The sequence below is a fragment of the Strix aluco genome, chromosome 1 (genome assembly GCF_031877795.1).
Source record: "Strix aluco isolate bStrAlu1 chromosome 1, bStrAlu1.hap1, whole genome shotgun sequence".
Lineage (NCBI taxonomy): Eukaryota > Metazoa > Chordata > Aves > Strigiformes > Strigidae > Strix > Strix aluco.
The window spans coordinates 108,340,767-108,363,108 of record NC_133931.1 but is presented as its reverse complement, the minus strand read 5'-3'; the positions used below and the strand labels follow the sequence as shown (position 1 = coordinate 108,363,108).

The 22,342-nt window shown below is 38.1% G+C and overlaps 1 protein-coding gene across 2 annotated transcripts in view; it reads right to left on the bottom strand.

Annotated features, from left to right (window-relative positions):
• The window catches only part of CRHR2 (corticotropin releasing hormone receptor 2), a 158,983-nt gene that overhangs the window by 119,977 nt on the left and 16,664 nt on the right, over positions 1–22,342 (bottom strand). The gene's annotated exons all lie outside the window — the stretch shown is intronic.

The window sequence follows — 22,342 nt, the reverse complement described above, 5'->3', positions numbered from 1 at the left end:
GCTCTCTAACAGTCTCCAGGAAAATGGCCACTTTCAGAGAATGATGATTCATTTAATTTGGAGACAAATACCTTCTTCAAATTCATAACTCTTAGATATTCTACTAAGTAGGATGTAATTCACCCCAAGAAATGGTTATATACATTTGTATTGTAGATAGAGCTCTCTCCTGCTGACACATCACATATCTGAAATGGATATTGGAGATGTAGATATATGTTAGGCATAAATTGAAGAGGACAAATTATGCAGTGTAGTACGATTTCAAAGCAGAAACAAAAATGCCTATATTTAGCTATCTTTACAAGATAAATTATATGAATTACTGTTCATAGAGATGGTTTGATGGGGAAGATTTCAACTGAAGGCAGAGAAACACCTCCATTTCATTGAGCCTTATGTACTATGAATTGTGTTGGGGAACTCTTTTGTACACACACTCGTGATTACATACAGCGGTTTCTGAAAAAAGTAGTCGGTGTGATCATACACATAGTGTGTTCCATACTATGGAACAGAAAAATACCTTAAGATCATTCTATTAACTTTATATCCTACTAATATCTACTACTAATATCATCCTACTAAGTCACACAGCTTAAAATTTTGTGTAATAAAAATGCCCTGTTCACATTATGCTGACACACTGTAAAATACTGAAAAATATGCATTAGGCTTATTGTTAGTTTTGTGGAGCTTTTTTCTAAGCATGTCCATCGTTGGGAGATATGCTCTTTGGTAAAGGCTGTTTCCTTGTTCAAAGTCAGTTTCATTGATGGGCTCTTTGGTGTTTAAACATTGCTTAACTCTAAACCCACACTTAACTTTCACAGACTTGAGGAATTAAGGAGGATTTTGAGTGACTTGGTAAATAGAGGTAATTTGTTGAACTAGGACTTAAATGCTGCTTTGTTTGAGATGCACACATATTTATTCAAATATTGGTTTCCCTTGAATTTTACTGGCCTTGTATAAAGCTTATAGAATCTTGTTATTCTAAAACAGATTTTGAGCCACCTGTAAACTGACTGCATCCATTTTATGGGTGAGAACTTTTACAGTAAGAATAAACCTTGGAAAACAGTTTAAAGCCTCAAAAACAATGCTTTTCTATTCTTGTCAAGTGTTTAGATAGGGACACCTTGACCTATAACTGGTTACATCAGTATTGGTTACAGTGGATTTTTACAAAAGCCAAGGATCAGTCCCCAAGAATTCAACGCAAAACAACTGAAGACTGAAATAAGCACCAAAATGAAAATACATTTATTTCAGCATAGATGTAAAACACATGCAACTGTCATCAAGTAAAATAAAATAGCTGATATTGTGATAGATATTTTAATAACAGGTGCAGTGAAAAATTAATCCTGGGAGGTGTGACACTTTCAATCTACTTGACAGCACAGCTGGGTTTCTTTTCCCATGATGTTTTAATCTGTTTTGTATTTGGTAAACTGCACATCTCACCAAATGAATATTAAAGAAAGAGTTTTGGGAAAACATGTAACATTCTGATTAAACATTTTGTCATTCATATGCTTTCACACAATTGCAAAGAGCAGATAATAATTATCTTATTGCTAAGCAAGTGCTGCTACTCTTATGGACTCATCAAATCTCCTCATTAACTGTTCAAAATCTCCTACCTCCAATCAGAGTAGCCATTCACAATGTTGCTAACTGGCAGTTATCATAAATAGATGTCAAACTCTGCAGACTGATGCCTGGAGAAGATACTATTTTCCAGCACTTCTTCCCTTCCCCAGGTAATAAAATAATCAGAATCATCATTTATAGCAATATTGGATGCAACAAGCACCTGGTCATCATAACTTTGCCTTTGGGGGCTATTTAATGAAGAAATAATTATTTTTTGTGAAGAGATTTTTCTGCAGTTATTCCAGTCTGAATATTAAGAATTACTTCAGCAAGGACCAAGTTCTCTTCATTTTCATTTCCTGTAAAGTTATTAAATATAAAACCTATTAGTCTCTAAAGTATTTTCACCTTCATGCAAATAGCCCTTCCTAGACAGAAATGATAAATTAATAAATACATACTATTTCATTCAGGGATAGACAGAGAGTTTGTCAAGTGCTATGGAATTCTTCTGGATCAAAGGACCAATGTAGGCAGGATATAAGTAACCCCTAACAGGACTGGAAATTACTACCTTTGAAATATGTAGCACATATTTCTCCACCTGCCAGAGCAATGTTGATTTCTTTTTCTTGGCCACTGGAGGGCTCTCCTAATTCTCCATTACTGCAAAAGAAACAGTTGATTGTGTTTAAAAACATAATAAAAGAAAACCTGTTTATAGTTACCTGAATACAAGAAACCCAATCAAAACAGGAAAGTTCACTAATTTGTAAGAAGTTCTGCATTTGGACAGGGTGTATTTTACTGCCCCTTTTTCTTTAACAGCAAAAATTTAACAGTCACTACAGTAAGAGATGAATTTCACTGAACGGAAAATTTCCTTTTATGCACAAGATTATCAGCTGCACAAGAGATTATGGGTTTGAGATGGACAGCAAAGTCTGTCCTTATTACCCATTCCTCCCCATACTGCATCGTTTCACTCTGAAATCACTGCACAACTCAAGTCATTTTTCAAGTAAGTGTGCTTTCAGACCTCTGTCATCTGATTTCCAACTTATTTCCCCGCCTCAAGACCAATTTCCCTGGCTGGTTCAATTTGCTCCTGATGGAAACAGTGATGGATCAATCATCTTACCCTTTTCCCATTAATGCTGCTCCTATGGAAAGAGGAGATCATGTAACGCTTTCCATTCCCCTGTGGGGAGAGGCACACTACGTCCACGCTGCCGTAAGTACTTACAGACTATTGCCAATTGAGAATTTCTGACACAGCGTTTCTTTTTTTCCTGGCTTTTTTTTTTTTTTTTTTTTTATCAAAAGAACTGAGATAGTTAAAGCTAGATTGTCTTGTGGAAACAGAACATTTTGTTAAATCTTTTCTTAGGGCAGTATTTCCAGTGCCAAAATAAGAAACAAGTTGCTCTGACCATCTGAGAATAGTCATTTGGGATGGACTTTCCCTTGTCATGAGGGAAAATCAGTGGTAGGGCCCTGTTTCACTCAGTTTTACCCCATACTTTTGTCACTCGCTGCTCAACCAACCTCTTTGGTATATCTGGAATCAAAATCTCTTTTCTCTTTTCCCTGACCCCACTAATGTGAACTTTATTCACATGCAGAGAGCACAGCAGATTTCATAAGAGAATTGATGGATGGGCATTGCTCAGGCCAGTTCTCCTCGGAGGTTGCAGATGATGTGGATGGGATCATTTGTCTCAGTTTAATAGTCTATAGAATAGCTGTCAGTGGCAGAGAAATCTCTAGGCTCCCTTAAAAGTCAAGAGGTATCTAGTCAGTGCAGTCAGTGGACTCTCTGGGATGACTTCTGTCACCATAAAGAAGATAATTAAATTCGGTCAGATAAATTGTCTTCTAAAAGTCCCTCTTTCTTACCATTAACTACAAAGGCAACCTGGGCTGACCTGCTCACTGGGACATGTCTGTACTATAAATGACTAAACTTAGGGACAGGAATCCCATCTGTAGGGAAAATGAAAGAAAACTCAGGCCTAGAAAATCTTTCCTGTAAAAATAGCCTCAATTTGTGGAGAGCTGAACATTTCCACTGGGGCATCGCTTTTGCTTTCATTTTTGTACAGTTTTCCATGATGATCTTTATTATGGCTACATAGGAATCCTGTTCCTAATCACAGTATCTTTGCTTAATGAATGACCATTTTTCACCAACCCATAGCACCAACTAAGAGAAAAGTGAACAATGAATTACAAATAGCTTCCACAGGTTTACTTACACATAACTCAAACAGCATGATTGGCTTTTTAATCTCTAAAACTAGCTGTCATTAAATTTGGGGCCTCCTGATGGATAGGTCTTGACAAACCAGACAACAGAAGCAGCATTGCTCCAAGAGATCAAGTGCAGTTTTTCATTTCATTGGAGCAGTGTCCTGCTCCCCAGAATAACTACCAGGGTCTTTGAAGCAGGAAGTACTCACGCAGATAATTATCTATATTGCAGAAGAATTAGTGTTCTTCATAGGACTTTGCAGAGACCAAACTAAAATGAATTAACCCAGCTGACAAATGATCATGCCCAACTCTGGGCACAGGCAGAATGAAAAGGTGTCTTGAATGCACCTTTAATGTGTTCAGTACCTGTAGCATTGAGTTAGAGCAGGCTGTACACCTTTCAAGAGAGACTGACCTTTTTGTGATGGGCTTTAAGCCTAAAATTAACTGAATTTGGAAACAAAACAAAGCTGTCTCATGCTACAACCCAGCCCAGTAAAACACACTGTGGGAAAGCTGAAGCAATAACTGTCTTCTCGATACACAGTGCTAAACCTGAGAGAGCTGGACCTATACTGTATGTCTCTATGCTGTGAACTAAATGGCCATAACTGCACTTGTTGACTTCACAAATTCATGGTCTGTGATCAAGCATGTGGGGGGCTGTAACAAACTAACCAGCTAAAATGGCACCAAAACAACCCATTTTGCCCTGTTTTCTGGACACAGTAGGAGTCGAACTGCTCAGGACTAAGAATTTTGCATCGCTGGAGAAAATGCCAGATTCATACAAAACCCTCAAAAAATATCCAGCTACTGCAAAGTGCTGAGTTTGGGGATTTTCTGCTGAAAATTTTCCATTTGCATAGAAAATAAATTTTTATTTTTTGGAGTTTACACTTCTACTGTTAATACAGCTCATCCATTTGGGACTGATGTAATTTTAATAGCATTAGTTAAGAGTAGAAAATCTCATTGAAGCCTATGTTTTCCAGAATAAATATAAAGGGAAGAAAGGAGGCAAACAAGCAACTATAAACTCTTACTGTTTCAAGGATTAAAAACTCTTCCTTTCTGAGCATGAGATCTGCACAGTGTTTATCCCAGGAGACCTGATGATCTGATTTAGCTTCTAGATACTATCATAGTAAAAAAATGAACAATAGCAATAACAATATGATTTATAATCACAAAACAGACTTTGAGTTTTCATTTCTGAGATTAGAAGTGCCCCAGAAAATGAGAACTCATTGGTCTCCTAAAAGTTTTCATTAATGGGCTGAAACAGTAAAAATAAAGGAAAAACTATTATTATAGAAATCAGCTGGGCATCTACATACACAGCGTACATGGATTTGCAGAGAGTGAGGTATAGAAAATTAGGCCTTCCAAGACAGAGCTCGTAACCTTCAATTTATGCCCAGCAGAGGAATACAAATGCCTCCATGGATCAGTTAATTTTATCCTGTGATTTGCTCCTAACAGCAACTACCCCTCTGGAGGTGCCTATTTCTGTATACTGACTGTACCACTGGTCTGTAATGACTAGTGACTAGTTCAGAGGCAGACAGACACTTGGGTGAACTCACGAGATGAAGTGTTTTGAGCAAGGCCCCAACAGGTCAGAAACAGACCCTGCATGTCTCCTGTCCTTGTTCAATTACCTACAGGACTTGCCTTCAGATATCACATGTCCTCCTCTCCCAGCTACAGCAAGATGACCAGTCCTCCTTGTGTTTATAATGTGCTCAAATTGTCCTTTACTGCTAAAAGAGGGATTTTGTAATGTTTTCAAAGAAGCCTATCTGCACTTTAACAACTATTTAAATTATCAGAAGCCAAAAGTATGAATAGCCCCTATCTTTACGACCCCAAGAGGAAGTAAATGTTTCTGAACTATTACACTATAGTGTGCAGATGATAAAAAAAAATGGTATCTTTTCAGCATTAGATTCCTTCATTGTGAATCATTGAAAATGATCTTCAGTGGTACACAAATGGTGGAAGCAGCACAGAAGCCCATAGCAATAGAAAAGAAATGTTTACATACCAAGTAAGAAGGGATAGGACAAGAGGAAATGGCCTCAAGTTGTGCCAGGGGAGGTTTAGATTGGATATTAGGAAAAATTTCTTCACTGAAAGGGTTGTCAAGCATTGGAACAGGCTGCCCAGGGAAGCTGTTGAGTCACTATCCCTGGAAGTATTGAAAAGACGTGTAGATGTGGTGCTTAGGGACATGGTTTAGTTGTGGACTTGGCAGTATTAGGTTGGACTCGATTACCTTAAAGGTCTTTTCCAACCCAAATGATTCTATGATCATTCTTAGAAATGCATTTGCTGCTTTCCCTAATTGAACCCTGTAGTTCTTAGAACAGCATTTTCCTTGGATAATTACTATTCAGTTTATGAGACAAACACAAAACAGCGCAGGCCAAAGGCTACAAAAAGAAAATGTTTATGATACCTTAATAGCATCAAAATCAATGTAAGCAGAGAAAAGGCCTGATTGTACAAACAAGTGGGGTAGAATTAATCTCGCCTGATTTGAGTCATCCACTGTTCAGGATGAGTTTTATCCTACATATTTTAAAGTGTGGAAATGTCTGAATTTACTCAGACAAGCCTCCCCATTATCTGATTAGGCATGAAATAAAGAAATTGATTTGAAGGAGGTTTGTTCCATTCATGGATTTAATGTGATTTTTTAAATACATGGATTTTCCAAACATGTGAAAGTTTTTACCTTGTCAAAAGAAAACACTTAAATTTATGTAAATCCAGATTTTTTTTATCTCTGGCAGTAATCGTTGAAAATTAAACACATTTCTAAAGTCAAAATCTCTGATTTGGAGTTAAAGGGAATATTGAAGGAAAATATTCACCCTGTTCTAAATGGTATCAGGAGTCAGCAGGTTTCTCCTCTGTGATGTGTCTAGAACAGAACTGGTGAGCTCTAGAGGGGGTTCCACTACCCACCAATGCCTGAAGGATGCCTGGAAATGAAGAGCCCATCAGATTATTATCTGGTTATCTGGTCTTCACTCCATATATTTTATACTCTCACTGGACTCAGCTGTCAACAGGTGAGTCAACTACTGAAAAATATACGTGGTCATCATGATAAGATTAGAACAGACTGAGACATTTCCATGTCTTCTGAAACCTAACAAAGAACCATCAGCTAGAATGAAAAGTGAACTGTCTTTGACTAAATCAGTTTCAGCATGTAAGAAAGGAGGAGAGGGAAGAAATGCCTTCTTAAAAATGAGCTGTGATAACAAGTACTTATCTGACTGTACTCTAAGTAAAATATCCTGCTGTTTTTCTTCCAAACTAATCTTTTTTGTTGTTGTTGTTTTAATAAAAAATTAGCCAGTTAAGTGATGTCTGTTTTATCTTTGCTGAAGGTTTTAATACACTTGAAATCAGTTTCCAAAATATTTTCAAAATCTTACAAAGTAAAAATCTTCTACAAGGTAAAATTTGTTTTATTTACCACTTAGACACCTACTAGCAATCAGAAGTATGAAAATTTTAAGTGGAGGCATTTTTTTGTTTGCTTTTGCCTATGGGAAATTTTATATTATCACTGCCTGAAGAATTTGTGTTGAAAATTCCTAAACAGAAACAGCAAACACTCTGACTGTAATTATATTTAATGTCTGGAAACCCCTCAGTACATTAGGGGAACTGAAAGAAAAGGCACGGAATCTAGGTGCATACTCACACTACTAGCTTTATATTGCTTTTCTGCTACTATGTGTTGTTATTTTTAATCTAGGTCATATTTAGAAATTAATTTACTAACAAGATCATGTTTAAATGTTTCTTGACATGCTTAAAGAGTGTCTGTTGTCAAATACTCTGCCATGCTAACAGTTACTGAAAATACTGCTTTTCTAAATGTACCAAAATATTTCAGATTTAAACTGTGACCTTGACATAGCATCCAATAAACACAAATAAGTTTTAAAAGCATTTGTTTAAAAAAATCTTGGCTGGAATATCCCATGACAATTGCTTCTCCATTAAGTTGTAAACCAATAAGCTTGTGCAGAAATGGCAGCAGAAGAAAACCTTAACATCTCCCAGATATCCATCTCAGCCCTGATCTTAAGAGCAAACCCCAGCTCTAGATGCTGCTCTATCTCATCTCCATCACCCCTATCTTTCTAACAGCTCAGCAGGACTGGTGGGGACTTCTAGACACCTGCAGCAAAGTAGATGTAGAGCATTATCTGTGGGTCCAAAGAGGAGGATGAAGTGAGAGATAGGATGTCCTATATCTCAGGAGTCTGTGAAGGAGCAGGAAGAAAAAGGAGAGAGAGTAGAAGAAGAGCCTGGAGAAGAGGGGAAAGATACATAATCTGTCTGTCTCCCAAATTCTCATCCCCTTCCTATGCAGTGAAATTTCCAAATTAGCACCGACTCTCTACCCTCTCTGCTCTCTGACAGGAACCAGCTCAGCCAAATCTCTTCTTTTGCCAGGAGCAGTAAATTTATTTCACCACAGGCAATCACAATCACACAATCTAGAGTAATAAAGTACAGCTATGCAACACATGCAGCAGCTGCAGAGTTGTGAGGGTCAAGGACTCCTATCTGCAAGCAGACACTATCTCACACCTACTCCTGATTTCAAAAAATAAAGAGGAAAGCACTGGGAAGAACAAGTGAAACAACATTGACTTGAAATTATCCAACATGATAATACATCCCGGGAAAGAAAAACTTTGCTTCCCCACACAAAGTCTTTGGTAGCACTTAGCTAATGGGGCCGTATCTCCTCCATCTCCTGGTAACTCAGCTGGAGAGGGCAAAGGGTAGTAATTACAAAGCAGAGCTGTTATTTGCAAGGTGTAATGCAATCATGGGCGAAAGGTCAAATAAATAACAATTGAAAGCAAGAAAAGTTTTAAATTTGGCTTTGAAAACAATAAAGAAAGCATAGGAGGAAAAAAGCATGTGAAGAGGTATTCCACTACTTGGAGCCAGATGTGATGGCACTCCAAGATGTAGTCTGCTGGCAGCCACAGAAATATGTTACTAGAAGCACTAGCTAGAAGACAGTGTTTGGCCCATGCTGCTGCTTATGAAGGAGCAGAACTGAGCCCCTACATTTGCACAGAGCACTTGGCCCAACAACAAATGAGCGACGAAGAACAGAGTGTAGAAGGTGAAGCAACCCACTGATTCAGACTGCATTGACATTAAGAGAAATAAAAAAAAAGAACTTAAGAATGCTTATTAACAGACACTTTGAGAGATTCCAGGAACAAAAGTGCTGTATATACCAAAGGCTGTCATGGTTACAAGGCTAGCAGCATTGTTGTCTCATATTAAACTCTATAATTGCATGTGCTGAGGTGTTTGGCCACATACCTCTCTGAGGTAAATCCCACAGTTGAGCCCCTCTTAGGTTTGTGCCAGAATATCCAGCAACAGCTCACTGGGGTCCTTCAGGACCAGAGTGACTCAACATTTTTCTTTAACTCAGGTCACTTGGCCTGTGTTTCAGTTTTTTACTGTCAGGGTTTTTTCACATGTTTGAGAATTTCCAGTTATTGTTCAAAGCCAACCTTGTAGATCAGGTGAGGGCTGGACATGATCAGGTAAGACTTCTGTAGTTGTTAGTTTGCCCACATCATTATTATTTTCCAGACAGTCTTGTCTACATTGACCATTATTTAGTTAAGCTAATATATTTATCCAATAAACACACCAACAATGATGGCAATTCAGAGCATCCATCAGTAGCATTTACATATCAGTCAAGAGCTGTATACATGGAACAGATAAAGAGGACAGGCATTTTTATTATGCTGACCACCTTACCCTTGATACATACAAGTGCAAACCTTTTAAATAGAATCAGGTCTTCTGTGGGCTAGTATGGCATAAAGGTGATTCTACAGCATATAACATGCCAGCCACTGTCAGTGCCATGCTAACATGTTTCTCTACCTCAAAATATGCAAGTGCCACATTTCATAAGGGAAGAGGTTAGTGATTAGAGCATGGGGCAGAGACAGGAATTTCAAATCTAGTTCCAGCTAACACTGTGATCTTGGGCAAGTTATCTCCCTTGCCCTTATTTGTGTTGCTGATAGGCACTGAATAATTACTCATTGTGAACACCTCAGCACTCCCTTCCCCAAAATCATTACTTCTATTCCCTGGAATTTCACACCAGCCACCGAAACCCGAATTTAATCCCTTATTTTTCAATGGAGTTATAACTGTGAATTTCACCTGAGGGCCTCCGAGATGTCTGAAGAAGATCAAATTAAAATATCAACACAAAAGAGCGCCAGCTAAAAGCAAGAGCCATTACATCAATCAGTTAGAAAGTTCTCATGTTGCATGTGGGCTTTCAAGGCTACCATGGAATATTTAAAACTTTTGCAATGCAAAAATGTCAGCTACCTACTTTTAATTGCTATGTTTTTAGTACCAACCAAGTACTGCAGGCAGACTGCAGAGCGAGAATGTCTCAAGTTCTAATATTCCTCCAGTGATTGGCTTTGAATTCTTGGCAAATCATTTAACTTTTCACCATATATAAAACAGAGATAAAAATATCCACTTCTCAATTTCCATGGATTCTGTAAGAATGTTTTCGCTATTAATTCTTTAAATTTTAAACTATGAAAAGCTAATTAGAACAAAATATTCCTACTTGTTGTAACACTGGAAACAAGAAGTAACTGAAAATGGTGGACTTAAAGTAAAATAATTAATAACAGTCACACCTCCTGAAATGAGATGAAGAGTTAAAAAGTGCTCCAAAATCTGCAATGCAGATCAAAAATCAAGTATTCTTTGCTTGTTTCATCTGTGGACTGTGGGACTGCAGAAAAACAAACTAGTAGATACTGTGTAATGCTGCATACATTTTTCCTCAACTGTGTGTTTTCTCAAATAAAATCGACACATTTATTTCATCTTCTTGTGGACGTTGATGAAATTCTAATGATTATAATACAAAATTAGAAGGCATAATCATTTCTACTGTGCGTGTTTCCACTGATGCCCCTGAGCTCTCTGTCTCTCTGTTGAGAATGGTCATATAATCTTATCCTCCAGGTTAGGGAAATAGTAGCCAAAAGTTTAATAACATATATAGCTATATTAATTTTGATTGTCATCTTACAAAGAAATCATTGATTTTTTAAAAAGTACATATACTGGGTGAATTTCTGATCACTTATCTCACTAGTTTGTATCCTAACTAGCATAACAAGCCGTTTTATACCAACCTGGAAAATAGTATCTTTTTTGCTAATAAGAGTTATATATTTGAATCTGAGAAGGCTTCATAAGAAATTAAGTAAAAGAAGAATAGTAATCAATCAAAACAACATGAGAGAACCCCAGCTTGGACTGAGTGAATTTGGCAGTCTCTCCCAAGCAGAAATGATGAGCACTTTAGGTGGTAACTGTGGCATTTAAAGTAGCATTTCCCCATTCTGAAACTCAAGACTTGTAAAGCCTCTAGGAGAAACAGGGAAGAAATATTGGTGAGCATCCTGCATAAATCATTGATTTTATTTATCCATGAAGAAAATGGAGATTTGTGCAAAGTTTTAAATTAACTCAAGCACAAGAACAGGATATATTTTTCTGGACAGATGACAGCAAAAAGCACCCATTATACTCCAAAACCTGAGAACTCAAAGGTTTCAAAGTTCACCCAGTGGCTACTGAAAGAGGGACAATTTCAGCATAATGACACTTTTCATTCTTAAAATAATCAGATATTTTAATATATTTATACATATATATATTTTATATATGTATATATTATATTAAAAAACCCAACAATTAATTCCTCAGATAATAAGCCACCCATCTCAGCCAGAAATCTTGGTTTTAGCTCGCTAATACAAATTTCAAAGACCTGATGCCCACTGAAATGTGGCTACACGTTGAGGATTCATCTAAAGATTTCATACCTATGTTCACAGGGATGAACTCACAAGCAGTCTCCTTGAGCAGATTAATAATGAAATTGCAAGTATAACTCTCTTCTGATATTAACTCTTTCCCCTTTATTTACACAGAAGGAAGAAAGTAATAGTCTTCCACATGCTGCTAAATTACCTCAGGGATACTTTCAAAGAAAGCGAAGGTTCTTAGTAGTATGATTAATTTCCTGTAACTCTAGATATTGCAAAGTAGGCATCTGCAGCTGAGTAGGCCTTAGGCTGTCTCTATACAAAATAAAAAGATAGGCTTGTTTAAAAATGCCAGAACAGCCCTATTGGTTCTAACTAAAGGTTTACCTACTACATTTTCCTGTCTCCAACAGTAGCCATAAGTGGATGCTTAGGGAAGAACACAGGAACAGGAAACACATAAGACCTCTCCCAGCCTCCATATTCATCTCAGAGGATTTCCTGAACAAGGCAAGGTTTCTCTGGTATGGTAAACCTCCATGCATTTAGCAGTATTATCAGTCAAGAGATCAGCTTCTAAATGCTTGGCCTTATGTACCAGGGACATCTGCACAAGACGGAGTTTCAAGAGGATGAAGACAGAGCCTTGCAATGGTACAGTTCCCTATAGAGGGTTCTTTAAAGGGTTTTAGGGAGGACAAACAAATCCACAGATAGGCTAGAAGATTTTTTACAGCAGTGCTATTTAGAGTCATGAAATCCAATTCCTGTAGCACATTAATGGAGTTGAGATACCACATAGAATTTACACCTTTAGGAATCTGTTCCTCATTTGTCTCTTTCTCTTAGCTATGGGTATGTGCACCTGAAATATTTGCATCCATAATTTTTTTGTCTAACATGTTTACGCTCATGAGTAACATTACTCAGTGGAGTGTATCACTGTATTGAATGGGTGTTCTCATACAAGTAGATATATGCAGGATGCAGTGGTTGAACAGTTCAGGTCCTAGTGGCTTACATAAACTGTGTTAACACTTTCCATTATCTTTTTCTTACACAGCCAGCTTCCACACTTTGACAGTTTAATGAGTAAGGTGAATGCCTGGAGGAAAAAAAAAATCGCATAGTTATTGTTTTGTAATAGAATAAGAAAGCTGAACAATATAGAGCTGGAGCTTTGCAGGTCAGCTTTGCATTTTGACTAGCTTTAATGCTTAACTATTTTTTCATATATGGGACTACACAATAAGATGTCCCCACCTCAGGGTTGGAGGCCAAGGCAAATCAATTCCATGCATAACAGAGTTTATTCAGAAAAGGTCGACTGAGTGATGCAGTTGAGAGCTAAATAAGAAGAGATGAGCTGCTAGCTGCAACCTTACAGCAAGTGATTTATGAAAGCTGAACCTCTGATCCATTGTCTCTGTTCACATTCTACGTCACAGTAGGCCATGACAGCATCTGTAAGTATGAAGCATCCTACCACTTTCTATTCCTCCAACCATCCACTCAAACAGCTTTGAGCACATCTTGCAACATACTAATAACAGATGGTAGAAGGTCACCCTCTTCTTTTGCTTTCAGTAGATGCTAGTGAAGTAAGACAGTGATGGCAGGTATGATTATACACAGGGGCCTAAGACACACAAAGTATACAATTACACTTTCACAAAGAAATGGATGGAGTCCAGTCTCACCTTTGTCTGTCTGTATGGTGAATCTGGCTCTGAGTGAGACTCAGGGACGCTCCTCCAAAAGATGCATGGAAACATCCGTTTTGTCAAAAGCAGAGAGACAAAGGCAAGACAACTACTGCACGTCATCAAGAGCATATCTAGAGGCTCATTCCACAACTGGAAAGCCAATGCAGTTACAGGGTCATAAGATCTTGAGCATTTTATTGAAATCAGAAACAACAACAACAAAGATTCCCATTCTAGCCCATCTCTCCTACTTCCTAATAATAGTTATACTCCAGCACTATATATTTTAGGTCCTCTTGAATTACCCATCCTTCTAAATAATGCAGTTTGTAGTATCACTATTGTTATGTGGGTTTACTCTCTAGATTGGCCACAGCATTATTTCACTGCTTGAAGGGCTCATCAACCCACAAACCTAGAGAAAAATGTTGATTTAAAGGACAGGAGGTGTTTTCATTTAAGACCAGATTCACTGACGTGATTCCATGTGAACAGAAAAGGCACTCCATCTGTTTAGTAGAACTTGACAAAATGAGAGGTTCTACAGAGAATATTTTTATCTGCCAAGTGTACAAAAAATGATATCTAATTTAGAAACCACATGCAGCAAATGGTATTTATTGTAACAACTGTATAAATTCAAAGATTTAAGTATATTTGATGAATTTGTGGCATTATAACAGTCATTACTAAGAGTCTGCATATCATGCAGAAGTGACAGATCCAGGATTGAGGTGTGCCACCCTTCTGAAATATGAAACAAAACTCAATGGCATGTTCCCACTGTAACATCTTTTAGTTTATGAGCTATGCCTGTCTTATTTGCATTCCTCTAAAATTTTACACTGTTCACTTTCCCCTTTCCTTACTCTTCACAGCATCCCAGGCTGGCAGCATTGAACCAACATGGCAATGCAATCAGGCTGATCACTGTAAATGCTTCTAGTATCTAACAGGATCATGGGATCTGCCCTGACTTCATACCATCGGCAACCCTGTTCTCCAGCCCTCCCTCAGACCCACATACCCAACATCTTGATCCACATGCCCAACATCTTAGCGACTCCAGGCAGACACGCTACAGATTTTCAGTCAGTTCAGACCTGATGCCATTGAAAGACTGTTTTGATGAAGATGTTCAGAGGATTGTTACCTTCCTGTATAATGTAAAGTCTGAGGAAAGTGATTACTGATACCAGGGTAGTGGATATTTCATCCAAAATTACTACTACTGCTCTGGTGTAGTTGGTCCCCCTTCTAAGCCCAGATTACTTCATTTGATTGTTGTCTGAGGTTCTGCAAAAGCACCCATTCATGGGATCAAGGCACTGGAGCAACTACTGAAAAATGTTTCACATGCAGAATTACAACGTGTGGCCAGACCAGAAACAATAGCTACTCATGTGAAAAAATATCCCACCACCCTGGAAAAAACCCCAAACTCTCTGTGTGGCTCTCATCACTATAATAGCTGAGGACTTTACAGCCTCATTTACACAGCTTAGAGATTTTTTTGCTGTACGTTTTGGAAGACTTTATCAGCCTCTGGACACCTAGAGTAAATGTGGCAACCTTTAGAAATGTTTATATATCTAATCCATACACCATTTACAGACAAAAAAATAGTAAATAACCCAAACCAAAACCATCATAAATCTTTACTTTGTACAGCAAATGTACAAAGTAGACATGGTGCTTAGGGATATGATTTAGGGGTGGACTTGGCAGTATTAGGTTAATGGTTGGACTCGATGTTCTTAAGGGTCTTTTCCAACCTAAATGATTCAATGGTTCTATGATTCTAGATGATCTCTAGTGGACCACAGAACTTGTTGGACTGTCTACATAGTTTCTTAATATGTGTGAGTTTTTTCATATCCTTAGCTTGGAGCTGCACCAGATTTAAGAAGGGCAACTTTTTAAGTTATAAGGACCAGTAGCAGTAATACAAATTGTGCAACAACATGCAACATGGTCAGCTTTATTTTGGGAAGTACAAGCAAGCAGTGCTAGACTGCCTGGTATGTCATTTGAGGCAGTGGGAAAGTAAACCAACATCATCACCTCTATTTAAATACTGTTATTGCAACACCTGAAAATAGGAAGCTCTAGAAAGCTTGCTTGTGTCTAGGTTGAGCTTTGATCATGCAAATGCTGATGCTCAAGGTTAACTTTATGCCTGTGAGCAGTAACTGGGTTGTGTGGATGTGATGAAAGCACATTCCTAAGTGCCCCACAGGCAGCTGCAGGAGTAGCATATGTAGCTTCAGCCAGCAGGCTGATGCCAAGAGAGCACAAAGCATACATTAAAATGAGTAGCTCATCCAAGTTTCATTATAAATGGAAGAGCTCATTGATGTGACCTGCTAGGAAAACCAGAAGGGAAACAGTGAAAATTGCTGTCATGCCATTAATGTGGAGAGATATTCAGAGATGTAGCGAGGCCAAATCCTCTGTTTCCAAGAAACAGAATAGTGCAACGTACAGAAATAAATAACCCTAGAGCAGTGAGAGCCTCACCTTTGCAGTTTTGGATAGAAAGCAAGTTAACAAATATGCTTGTCTGTCATGAAACTTTCCTCTATTAAAAGAATGATTGATTGAAATTGACTACTAAAAATTAAGTCAGCCAAGCAAAATCTACAGCCTGTGTGCACTCAGCAGCAGGGGCAGCAAGGCAAAACACTCATGACTTTTTGGTGGCCAAAGCATCTGTGATTAAATCACCTTGTCAGAGAAGACAGAGAAGATTTCATATATGTATTTGAGCTATAAATGTGGATTTAACTCCCATCTTGCAGACTACATGCTATATGGTGTTCAATTTGCAGATTTCTATGAAACTCCTGTGTGGAAGTGCCTGCATAGGGATGTCTAGATTGAGTTGAACATCTAGTTCATCTCATTTAGTTCATTTAATGCAGTCATTGGAGACCTAAGGAAGGATTCAGATGGCCACACATAGGCACCTAGTTTCACTAGTGCCCTGAAATCTCCCTCTAGCCAGCATCAGCTATTCTAGAGGGAACAAGTCTCTTGGAGATCTGTGTCATATCTGTCAGCCCTGCAGATCTTGATTATCCTAAAGCATCTTAAAGGGGACAGGGCACTGCTGTGAAGGCAACTAAATCCCACTCCACTGACAATAATGGGAGCTCAGACTTACATGTAAATACAAATATTCAGATGTGTAATCTGTGAGATGAGTCCCACCCTATGAATCCATGAGACCCCCAGTAACAGTGCAATGGCTCCGAAGCACTTCTAATTTCAGCTATTGACTTTTGCTCTGAAACCCCAGGTTCGGTCCCACCTGCCTGGTTCACAGAGGTGACCTCCATACACGCATTAAGCAGAAATGACCAAATCAAGCCTGTATTAACAGCAAATTAGGATGGTGGTATTATGATCAGCACACAAAGCCATACCAAAACATCTGCAAGCCCAAGATAGTCACACTTGTCTGACTGCAGAGATTCATGATCAGTAGAAGTCCCAATCAGAGATAAAGAGTGAATCAAGGGAAAAATCTAACCAGATAGTCAAGTTATCTCCGTATACCAGGTTTTGAACTGAACAACTTAACACTAAATATCTTTCCCACAGACAAACAGGCCATACACAGATCACTACCCTTACAATAGGCATGAAGATTACCTTGAGAAAAGGCCTGTGTTGCTTCTGGGTTAGAAATGAACAACAGTACAAATAATCTGGATGAAAAAGAAAGTCTTCTAGCCACATGTGAGAGAACCCTTTCCAGTAAAGTAGCACAGATAAATCCTACATAAACAAATCTAGAAAGCTCACATTTTGTTTGAACAAAGCTCCAGGACAGTAATTATTTAAAAATTAAATTGTTCACAGAGCCTGCAAGGTCCATTACCTCAAAATAGTAACAAAACCTTGTTTAGAAACACTTGCACTTGTGCCACATCCACAGAGGCGGATCTGTATGGGAAAAACATTAAAACAAAAAATGATGGAAATAAAAACATTGTAATGAATGGTCAGCTTCAAGGTGGCAGAAACACTGCACATACATAGCATCAAGCCTTCAAACTCTTCCTTGTCAAAATGATGGGGAATACTTTTCTGAAGAATGAACTTGACAATTTTTAACATCTGAAAGGATGCTTTACATTGTAAGTAATTCAAATTAAAATGAAGATAAATGTAATCTATTAAATAGGGATAAAATTATGTATTTAATTGGTTTTTCAAATAAATTTTTCAAATTTTCATTTCAACAAGAAATCCACATTTTAAGATGCTAGTTTCCCCCAATTTATGTGGTTTTGTCACCACTATACAAAAGCGCAAACACATCTATATAGCCCCCCAAGACACACATACACACATGTATTTACTTTGTACATATGTATTTTTCATAGCTGGAAGCAGAACCAGATCCATAATATTGAAGCAGTGTTCAAAGGTCTGAAATAACACTTATGTAGGCGTATTTTTTTTGTCACGATGGAACACTTTTGCATCTTAATCTCAGTAATTTAGGCTTGAATGACAAAGATCATGCAGCAAACACACAGCTATCAGCTACTATCTTTCAATATACACTTTAAAACTGACCTGCAAATACATGTGAGTACACATGCTCTCCCTCTGTCTCCTAAATTGCTTTTACTGTTGTCTAGCATACTTGTGACCAGTTTCCTCTGAAAAGTGATATAATTTATTCCACAGCACTTGACCATAAGGCTATCTGTAGTTGGTTTTTCATCTCTGCGCAAGGAGATGTCTTTGGTAGCTCAACACAGTCATATTAAGAAGTTATCTCAAGTGTGACAGTGACGAGGGAGGAAGTCTGACTCATGCTTCAGAATGGCATGAGATTCCATAAATCCTTCTCTTGAATAAACCTTGCTTTGATCAGTTGTGACTGACCAATAAACCCCTACAATGGAAGAAAGCTCAGAGGAGACAGGCAGAGGTGATGTGCCCATGAAGCTCAGGGAATAACATAGGGTGTGACTGACCAGAGCTGTTACAAAGAAGCTGACTTTATTACAACACAAAGGGGATGGAGGGTGGCCTTTGTTTTAGATAAACACCTATCAACAGTTGAGTGGATCAACTGGTGGTGTAAATAGTTCTCCTTGAGTTCTTTAAAAGAGTGTGAGTGTCTCCCTGAGTTAGCCAGACCATCATGGGGGAAGTATATGAATGTCTCAGCCCAACAGAGAGTATAAAACCTGCACAACTAACAAAAGATTTTGAAGAGACCAGTGGGCTTGAGCTGGCTTCAATTCACATATTCCTCCCCGGTGACTGGGGAAGCCCAGTGTCATGACGGTGAGAAAGTTATAGAGACCAGTAATGAGGATATAGCAATTGCTATATTTTCCTAAGTATAACTTACATGTGTATTATCTTTTCAATATATCTTCTATCACTCTTCTAAATCAGAACATCAAATATCTTCAGATAAGTAAATTTCTCATTAAACATCATACCCTCCACACATGGAATATCTAAAAGAACCTGGTCAGAAGGTACTGGACTCTGACACCAATCAATGTCTGTCCAGAAGAAATAAGGCAAACTAATGTCAGATGTGTTGGATAAGATTCAGTGTGGGGCCTATAAGAGTGTACTGTTTTTTGCTGGGGTAGAGTTAAATTTCTTCATGGTAGCTAGTATGGAGCTATGTTTTGGATCTGTGCTGAAAACAGTCTTGATAATACAGAGATATTTTAGTTATTGCTGAGCAGTACTTACACAGAGTCAACGTTTTTATGCTCCTCACACTGTCCTGACAGCAAGAAGACTGGGGGTGCACAAGAAGTTGAGAGGGGACACAGCTGGGATCCAGTCACCAGGGGAATAAATAATTTTTCCTTTCAATGTATCCCAGGACTTCATGAAATGAAACACATGACATCTAATCTACTGTCTCTCCTTTACTGGGTTAAATACCATAAATGCAAATTACAACCTTCAAAGTGACTGAAAGAGAAGGAAAACAGAGAATGTAATTCTTGTACTGATACAATCAGCACAGTAGCACTGGCCACCTACCTTCTGGTTTAGTTTTTGGACAAAATTCCTGCTTTCAGATGAATCATCTTTTAACAAGGTCTTAAAGATTGTGTGGTCAAACACGTCAATGGATCAAAAAGTGGGATGAAAAGTAGGATCACATGTAAGTCAAGACTTGTAGTCTCTAACAGAAACATATAAGATGGGAAAGTCAAAGGATGTGAAGGGAAGCATGACAAAATCCATGGAATATCAGTGTGAACTGAAGACCCACTTCCTCTGAGTTCCTATAAAAATCCAAGCTATAACTCAGTGCACATCTCATACAAATATATAGAATTACAGTCATCTGGTCATCCTGGATATTACTGTAATTCTAGCCATACCTTGTCAGGAGATTACAACATCAGGAGCATCTTCCTATAAGTCACTGTAGAAAAATTCTGCCATTTCAACCAATTACTCTCATATATGAAAGCAAAGTAATAATTAAATAATATTATTCTTCAGGTCCACAAATAAAACACACACATTCCCATCAAGCTCAAAAGCTGCACCCAAGCAATTATGAAGGTGTCATCCAGGGATTTTTCAAGGAAACAATGCCCAAAAGAGAGAGTGAGTTATATTGCCTTCCATCTCTGAAAAAGTATCGCTTGGTTTAAATCACTTCAGACTGAATTTACAATGTCATTCACTCAGCAATTCAGTGAAATTACACATACATGAAATTCTCAAAAGCATTTTATGCCATCTGTTTGGGATACTTAGTGTGAACATATTCGGGGGGTGAAGTTAGTAATTATAGGGGGAGGAAATTAACATATTGGACTAATTAACAGCATTTTCTGGAAAAGAGACAAGCAAGATAACCAATTACAAAACTTTAAGGTTTACTGTTCTTCCAGCTATAAATAAAGATTGTTCAATATGGCTCTCCTTGGGGGTTTCTTGTTGACTTTTTTCCTGCTCTAAAAGATGTTATCTGTACTGTGTCAAAGAATGTGAGCCAGAGAAAAGACTCAGACATTGCAGACTCTATGGTCTGGTTCTATACATCCATGCTGCTGAATGGAGCATGGCAATGTTTCAATGTGATACATCCTTATTGTTATGAGGGTTCAAAATGAAGGATGAACACAGTTCACCTAATTTTGAACATCAGAAAATTAGAGTAGACTTAATTCCAGGAGCTTGCTATCTTTGGATCCTTTTAAAGAAAAAGCATTTCATTTCTGCTCCATTTTAGATCCCAGTTTAGGATGAAATCATGCTTTGGACTTTAACTGTACCAGAACTTTACTGACTATGAAGAGGAGGTCACTATATTGCAGACCTTCATTTTTAATGAGGAGATTCATAGCTGAATATTCCAGACTGTTTTGAAGATCCTGCAATTGTCATGGAAGACAAAAGGAATATGTAGTGGTTAGGAGCACCATCTTGATGATCCACCACATCATTGAGAAAAGTATATCGGCCCATGCTAAACAAAAAAGTGAACTTTTGTCCCTAGCATGTCCCAAAGTTCACTTCGTGCTTATGCCTGAGTCTGGACTTATGTCCAACCGGGCTGAAGATGAAGCAGCTTAGGGTTTTACTATACGTATAAGCCCATGCTCAAAGCAGAGTACATACACAGGATTTTGAAGCATGCTGCAGAAAGGGCTACAGTCACAAGCATCATGAGAAGGTATGTTCTAGAAAAGCTGCATGTTGGAGTGTCTCTATATAACAAGTTTCTTTAGTTTCAGAGCAGCGCTTCACCTTTTTGATCAGTGATACCTTACAATGACAGTGCAGTAGAAGAGAGGCTTCTGTGACTTCTCTCTTCCCTTTTCATATTAAAATGCTGTTATAGTAGTTGCACTCAGCCTGAGAAGATACCCTGTATTCATGCATCATGCACATAGCCCAGAATATTATTTTTTGTCAACAATTGAGAAATAAATTATTTGCCAACTTCTAAGACAGCCTGGTGTGAAATTTGATTGTTTGCAATAGAAGCTCTGGACAAGGAAAAATACAGTATGAATTAATGGCAAGTTTTACAATAATATTTACAAAAATATTCAAAAGGCAAAGAACACCTGAAAGAAAGGGCCAAAATGTTGGAAGGTTTCACAAAACCTCATCTCTCCTTTGATTTCAGCTACAGAATAGAATAGACGGTCATTAAAATTTATACAAGCTAATATGCCACATGAGGCAGAGTTGCTCCCAGGAACACAATGGCAGAGCTCAGGCTGGATTCATCTTACAGGTCAACACACCCATTTATATGCAAATTAAGAGACAGTTAAGGCAACACAACTTTCAGATTTCAGTCTGATCAGATTATCTAGATCAGCTTATTGTCCTTAAGGAATTGATAGTCAGAGTAAAACATAATTGATCTGATATAGAAAGATTTTTTTCTTCATTGAGCTTCATTTCCTTTGTCATTTCTCAGGACTGGAGAACTGGCTGAATGATAATATCTACATTATTGCAAGATATTTTAATCTCTTCCCTCCATGAAGGTTTACCAGGGGGAAAGAGAAGTGAAGGAAAAAGAAACAAACGTACTTTTTCCCCCAGTAGCATCACTCCTTGAAACATGCCCCCCTCAGTCATGCCACAGGGGAGTTTCTCCCACTTCTGAAGCAAAGCTTCAGTTTCACATCTCTTACAGTATCATTTTTATGGTGGTGCATTTTAGCCAAGAACCAAGCACAAGAATCAGTGCTTTACTCCGTTTTCAAAAACTGGTATGAGGAAAGTGAAGGCACCATATTCCCCCCACTCCTTCCTGCTGTCTGGCCTTAGCCCTCCAGAGAGTATGTGATATTCCCTTTACTCCACTGACAGGGCCACTAAGTGCCCTCTTTGCCAGAAAAA